This window comes from Sinohyriopsis cumingii, chromosome 11 (assembly GCF_028554795.1).
Source record: "Sinohyriopsis cumingii isolate HCF-2022 chromosome 11, ASM2855479v2, whole genome shotgun sequence".
Lineage (NCBI taxonomy): Eukaryota > Metazoa > Mollusca > Bivalvia > Unionida > Unionidae > Sinohyriopsis > Sinohyriopsis cumingii.
This window is the reverse complement of record NC_142971.1, coordinates 51279005-51287041: the sequence shown is the minus strand read 5'-3', so window position 1 is coordinate 51287041 and position 8037 is coordinate 51279005. Positions and strand designations below refer to the sequence as shown.

The 8037-nt window shown below is 32.6% G+C and overlaps 1 pseudogene; it reads right to left on the bottom strand.

The window, feature by feature from the left end:
- Positions 1 to 3676: 3676 nt before the first annotated feature.
- Positions 3677 to 8037, bottom strand: LOC149788440 (uncharacterized; annotated as a pseudogene).

The following is an 8037-nucleotide window of genomic DNA, read 5'->3' as shown; positions in this document are numbered from 1 at the left end:
TCTAGTTTACTTTTTTTGTCTTTTTTAAATATAATAAGAGTATATCAATATAGATATATTTAACAGTGTATTGCAATACAGTTTTCACATTTTGTGATTTGTCATAAGTTCGAGCTTCAGGCACAGCTTAACAAAAAACGTAATTCAGATGAGATTAATTTGGTATGATACCCTGTATGTACAGTTTTCAAATACGATCATATTTGGTGTTTGTGATGGCTGACCAGGTAGTAGTGCAGCCTTACAATGTGAATAAAAAAATCTGTAATGAACACAAGACCAACTTAAGAGGGGTATATCTCTACAGACGTCTGAGAAATTGAAAATCTGAGCTCTTATTTCAATTCCACAGGGCACAATGTATAGGATAGTAAAAAAAATGTTACTAGCATTTGAAAACCCTCTGTAAACTAATGAATTTGTGAGTGCAAAAACTGCTCCTCCTCCCCCACTTAAATTGGTCAAAACTTGAGAAGTAATTGGAATTTCATACTGAAATTTTGCATTCATCCATCATTTTTATATTAAAAAAATTATGGAAAAATATTTCAAGGAAATCTGAGATGGTCACCTATGATAATTTTTGGATTTATTTATTGATGGGGAAATATTTTGGCAAGAAAAATAGTCTTTGAAAAATCAGTCTCAGGCTATGTACAAACTATGGAGTTTGAATCTGCACAAAGCTTTATCTGCCAATATTGAATTGACTATTGCTCCATATCGTATACTGTTGCATAATTATAATTGTGTAGGACCTTGCTGTCTGACCTGAGAAATATCTATGTAAAAGTTTTTGAATGGTAATTTGGTGAACACAGTTTTAGACTCTCTTTAATGCGAGTCGTTTTGCTTGTTAAGTCATGTCTTGGTGCCTTTTGATTTTGTAAAATATAGGTTTCTTTAGATAAACCATTAGTTTTACTGTCACCTGTTTTTCTGTGGACCAGAATGAAGAAAAAACCCCAACTCAGCAGTACTTTATTGGAACACTTCTCATTCTGTTACTTACAGTAGGACACGTTTATGTTGATTGTTGAAACAAGTATGTTAACATGAACTGCATGAAGAAACCATGATGACCTGACAAAATCTTTGATTTTTTAAAAACAATTTGGCTTTTGTAACTAGTTTCAATCATGATTTTAGTGTTTTATACTTTTTTGGGGTAAAGTTTACATATATTTGACAGCCTTTTAACTTTTGTATGCTGTAATTTGTATCCTATTGACTTCATGTTTGTGTGTGTGTGTGATTTTGAATTTTTAATGTAGATTTAACAATTTTGCATTCATATCGCTATGATGTCTGCAGTATGGCAGTTTGTAGTGATGTCTAGCACTGGGGCATAATTCCGCAGACAGGTAGCATGATTTCCCACCCAGTCACATTATCCTGACACCAGGCTGACCAGTCCTAACACTAACCTCTTAATGCTGAGTGCCAAGTGAGGCAGCTGTTAGTACCATTTTTGTAAGTCTTTGGTATGACTCTGCCAGGGATTGAACTCACAACTTCCCACATCCAAGGCGGACCTGACTTCATGTTTGCTTTTTGTACGGCGGTGTCTTTGCTACTATATACAGTAATTGAGAGGTATTCTCAGTTTGTGAGTTTATTGGTTTACAGTGTCATTGGTATCCAAATTATTCACAGTTTTATTTGATTTGGTCCCAGAAAAAGTGTCGAGTCATTTATCAATCATAGCCAGGCAAACAAATTTGATTTGTCTGGAAATCCTACCACGTAGTAGTGATAACAGGTGTGTGCTATTTATGCAGATGTTGCTGTTGAATTGTCTAATAATGATTTGGTAACCTTTAAAACTAATGAAATCCAGGCATACAAGTTTGAAGCACTGTAAATAATGAACTAGATATCTATCGAAGAGAAAAAAAATATTTTGTAGATTATGCAACAAGTTTGCCTGTTTTGATTGTTGCTGTGCATTATTTCATTTTTCAAGTAGTCCATCAACAAACAACAAATACTTGATCAGTGTATTATTTTCATGCTGATAATCACTGCATTTTTATGTAACTTTATAATAAAAACAATATCTTTGAGATGAACTGGTTTAATAAACGTAAAATGCAAAGAAAATTGGACATTGATGTAAGTTTCGTATATGGCCATATTTGTTAGCTCTTCACCTGAGAAAGCATGAATAGTCCATACATTGATGTTGCTAAGAACAGTTAAGTGTCACAGCCAATTGGTTGAAAGTGGCTGAAAGCATTTTGTTATTTAAGTAAATTGTTTATTATGGTTACATATACATGGTAACAAAATATCACTATTTCCACCATAGGACTTTGGGGACTTTTAATATGTAAACAAATAGTCTTCCAACTTCAATGCAACTGGTTTCATTTCATTCGCAATTTGTCCTGGGTCAGAGCACAATTCTGACTTTAGTGAAATAAATGGTTTTCATTTTGATAAAGTTATGTATTCATACATTATCACATATCTGAATAATGAAATAGCATTTGTGATTGAGATTATGAATTTACTGTTTGGGTAAAAGTGATAATGTTTACATTACCTGCACTCCAAGTAAAAAAATATTTGCATTACTTGCAAGAATAATAAAATATGTTGGTGTTCATAGAATAGTGCTTTAATTCTTTATATGCCTCTTTGCCACTTTATTCTTGAAAACAAAATATTTGAGATTTATTCCATCTTAATAATAACTTTTTTTAAATACTTTTACTGTAATGAGCAATGACCATTTTTGTTGAAGTAATACAGCATTTGCATAACAGAGAAAAGGAATATATGAGTATTCCAAACTAAAGATTTAATTACAATTGCATAAATGCTTGCAAATTTATGCTAATACATATTTAAATAATGTGTTGCACATATGTAATATAAAATTAAAGTACGCCTTAATGTGTTCAACAACTCTTCTTGATACTAGTGAATGAGGAACTGTAACATTTTAACTGATGACATTTGTGTGAATTTCTGAATACAAAGAGAAATAACTCCTACAAATTAACTCCATGTACCAGGAAGGTGGCCATTTCTCTCAGATGGAAGAAGTTTCAACTTGAACTTGCAGCAGTGAACAGTGCCTCCAAAGAATTTCATATTTATTTTTAACATCGATCAATAATTTTTTAGCTGTCAAAATCAATTTTTTTTATATATCTGATGCATCCTATTACTTAACAATATTTCCATTTTTTTCAGTGAATTTATTTATATTAATGCAGTATTATATACATCATGCAGTATTATATACATCATGCAGTATTATATACATTATGATTGTCCATGTGATATCAAGTGGATAACATTCAAGTGTATTATGCTTTGATTTAAATTTGGTTGTTTCTCATCCAGGTTGTCTCTGCAACGTGAGTTCACCAATTTGGAAAATTTTTGTATTGTATGCTGCAAGAAGTGCAGACTCTTTAGAGTTGTGGAGAACCACGAGACATCCTAACCTGCACAAAAATGTTCTTCTTACACTAAATGTACAGCACAATGCATAGATACAATTGGGGGAAAAAAGCAAACAAATTATGCATAACTTGAAACCTGAGCAGGCAAAGCATTTTAAGAGACAGTGATTATTTGTTCATGGAGGGCTGAATCCGGAGGTAGCAGAAGTATAATTTATAAATGTTAATGTGATCAGGAAAGTATTTTTGGAGATATATTATTTGCTGAAGAATTTACTTTCACTTATGTATCAACCAGTCTCTATTCGCAGTTGTAAAATGCCAATTTGAAATAAGTGAGAAGTGACTTTACAATTTTCTGAAGGTTCATATTTGCATAATAGTCATCCTGTTTAATTAGCAAACAAGTTCTAAGCTTTGAAATATTTAAGTCATGAGACCAAATGTCTGAGCAATAACCCTGAATCCTTTCTTTGGCATTTAGAAGGTATATAGCGGCTTTACTTTTATATTGCTGCAATATATTCAGTCTGTTATTTCTTTAAGTTTATTGCTGCAATTATTTACACACTTGCCGAATATGAAGACCTATTTGAATGGCCTACTGTCATCTAGTTTAATCATCTTGTTCAGTACTGTAATATCGAACTCCATTATATGTATATACTCAGCATCCACTTATTGTTCATGCGAATCTGTGGACTCGAAGGAAATATCTCGGAGCATGGTTTTGATATACTACACAGTTTATATTCTTAGACTGATGAACAGGTGTCAAGAATGAGTATGATACAGGAGTTGTAATATTTCTAATTTTTGAAAAGGAAACTGAATATTTCCGGTGGTTATTTAATGTATCAAACTTTTCAAGTGTCTTACCAGGGGCATTAGTTAATGCTTTCAAGTTTGCACTGAAGTTATTATGTTTGTGGAATTTAACAGCCAGGTACATCCATTGTTCAACAGGTTTGAAAATATCTACAAGTTGATTTTTCCCCACATTTGTGGGTTCGAGTTCTTCTGAAGATACAAGTGCAAACACATTGATTTGTTTGTGATAATGAGCAGTATCCAATGTTTGCACCAATCGAGCAAAGTGTTTAACATCAGTTGAAGGTTGTCTTATAAATTGGAAACCAATATTATCAGATTATGTAAGCAGTGATATCTTAAGATCGCCCTTTTTATGACAATGTCAAGGCCATTGATCTATGGCACTAGGTTATTAAAAAAACGGAAAAGGTTGTCGTAGATAGATTACAGACTTGCTTTACACTGGTTTTTACAGTCAAACCAGTATGTAGTTTTATCATTTAGCCAAATTCATAAAAATATAACATGATTGAGATGTATATTTTACCTGCAGTATAGTTCAATAATAGTATCATGTCATGGTCTTGATAGTTAAAGACATTCTTAATCAATAAATGGCAAATACAGAATTATTGTAACATATTATGCAATTTATAGTAAAACTATGGTCTCCACAAAATCAGTTTGTTCTAGACCCATTACTTTCATTGGCAAAGAATAGTTATTTTCTTGAAACACTGACAAACGTTTGTTGGTGAAAACTGTATAATTTACTGATGCATGACAACAAGCTTTATAATTCTATAATTCAAAGGTATACATGAGGCTGAGTTAATATCCTTCAGTATTGGGCATATAATTTATTTTTCTCCAGGTAGCATCATTTGTGCTGGTATCGAGCACGTTCAGAATGTCATACAATATATTTACTGCAGCTACACGTGGAACCAGAGCTTGCACACATTACCTCAGAATCATCATTATCTTCACCATACTAAAACTTTTGAAAGTCATATTTCCACTTATCAGACACCAAAATTGTGTGCAACATGTATTGGTATGTATTATTTCTTCATATGCCACAGGCACTGTATCATCCTCATATAACAAATACACGTCTTAGCACTGTCTTGCGGTATCTTGATACAATTTTGAATTTACGTAAATAATAAGCAAATATGATCTTTTCTGTAATGAATGTGATCCCAGTGTAGTTTGCACAATTTTACAGCCTTATAAACTGTTTCGTTGTGTATCTCCATAATTAAGCTAAATTTTCATTATTTACTATATAGTTTAACCTAATTGTTTTGTTTAACTTTCTTTTCGTCTATTTTAATTTAATGTTCCGGGATTTGTTTTCTAATGTCCACTAAAACTAGGGACAGTTTAAGTCGCTTCCATTATAGTGTCGTTATGAGTTGGTTCCCTTGATTCTGGTTGTGTTTAACAACAGTACAGTATATGCAAATTTACTGACATGCTTTTTAAATATAAAGCTCGGAACACCTGGATATGGTCATTAGGCAGCAGGTCTCAGTAAAAGAGAATTGACCGTATAATGTCGGGTGTTGGATAGTAGATGACTGGGTTTGTGGATAGTATTGGTGTGGGTATTTCAGTCACTACACACAGCGTTCCAATGACATTATGGAATATTTGTTACTACACGCGGCGTGCGGATGGTACAGTGTTGGGTGATATATAGTAGATGACTTAAGTATTTATCATTTTACACAGCGTGTTGGATAGTATATGTGATGTCTTTGTCACTAAAGACCTTAGGTATCCGCCACATATAAAATTCTTGTAAAGTCCACATGTTAAATTCCTGTTTGAGGCCATAGTGCCAAACCACCCAATGTAACAATGTAGCCCCATTTCAGATCAACTACTTCAAAATACTTCAACAATTATCCATTATGTTAAACCGCTGGACAATTTTAGCATAGGATTTACCAAAGGTATCCAAAGTATTTCCAACATTTTAGCCTATGGTGCAGTGTTAAGTGCTTCATATAACAACTAGTGTGTGGAAGTCAATTCAATTGGTACACACATTGTCTGGTTCATTCCATCCAGTGCCTATTAGAGCTAATGACGAGGAGATAACACAATGGGCTTTAAGGTCTGGCAGATCCATGTAGAAGTGGAAACAATTATTGTTGAATTTTATATACATCTTTTAAAACAATTATTTTTGCTACGAATTTACATGGTGGACATTTTATGTAGTATTACATCTGGATCCTTTGATCATAATGTAATGTATACTAGTTTTCTTCTAAAAATGGTTTTTTGTTACGGTCTAAATTTTACACTTTGCATAATACAGTTATATCAGGTAGGATAAAATAATTGATCCGGAGCCCACATTTGTGTCTATATTACTGTAGAGTTTCCATTTTGACACCCGAAACAAAGGCGATATATATATATATATATATATATATATATATATATATATATATATATATATATATATATATATATATATATATATATATATATATTTGTGTTAGGTTGAAAAGAGAAGACGAGATACGGTAATTTCAACGATATTGTAGATAATTTATTAAAAAGAATTTGTCGAATCTGACGGACAAATTTTGTTTTGTATACCTGGTATTAATAGATTTTGATATTGTTAGAAAGCAAGGATAAACAAAATTCACGATTAGTAATACTGTGAGGCGACCTAACTTCAGAATGGGCTTCTCTGGTCTCTAACGGATATTAAAATTAGGAATCTGTCTGGTCTCTAAAAGGTATTGTAATGTTAAAAATGTCCATACATTTATCATTATGGATATGTCTGGTCTAAAGGGAAAAGATTTGTTAAACCTACATTTACTAATGGATTATTAGCCGTTTTGATTGACAAATACTCAGTTAGCTACTATCTAATACCCCTCACATACTCTCACAGAAGAAGAAGAGAAAGTAGATATAATGTTAATATAGCAAGAACAACATTTCCATTGCTAGTAGCATATATGGTATCGTGTTCACCGTACTGACATCCTAGTAAACGAAAACAAACTGTCAACCAATGCAAGTGGGGAAGTTTAACAAGGCCAATTAGTTGCTATAATCTAGTTAAAGTACCTCATACACCTTACCTAATGAGGGAAGGGACAGACTTTATAAAAAAAAAAAAAACTTATAATAATGGATGAGTACATGAAAAAGACCAGACTTATACTCCGTCGACTGTGATTGTATATAAGTTATATTTAAAGGTTTAGTGTGTAAACACTTGTACCATTGTGTTTGATACTATCCTTGTATGTTTGTATGCATAGTATATGTGTTAGCATTTCTATTCTTTTGTGGGTGATAGTGTGTTAGTTCATTTATATCCGTGTACATCCTACTGTTTCCGTTGATTGGTTTGTATAAGTGATTGAGAACTCCAACGGCATATTGGTTATTATACATGGGGTATTGGTCAGTACAGAGTTTTGGAAATGAAGTGTGTGATGTTTTATAACATATGACTCAGTGTTCATAAATCCAAAGGACGTATTGGTTAGTAGATATAGCTTTAACATTACCTATTCTCTCCATGCTCAGATAGATATATAATGTTAAACCTATGGACATTTTGAAAATTATATTTCCCATTATAGGGCAGACAGAAACATAATGGTAATCCTAGGGACATTTTTAACAATAAATTTCCCGTTAGAGACCCGAAAGATGAATAAGGTTATCCCTGCGGACATTTTTAACATTTCATTTACACTTCCATGCCCTGCAGACTCATACTGTTAAATTCCTGTGAGAGATCAAAGAGTCCCAT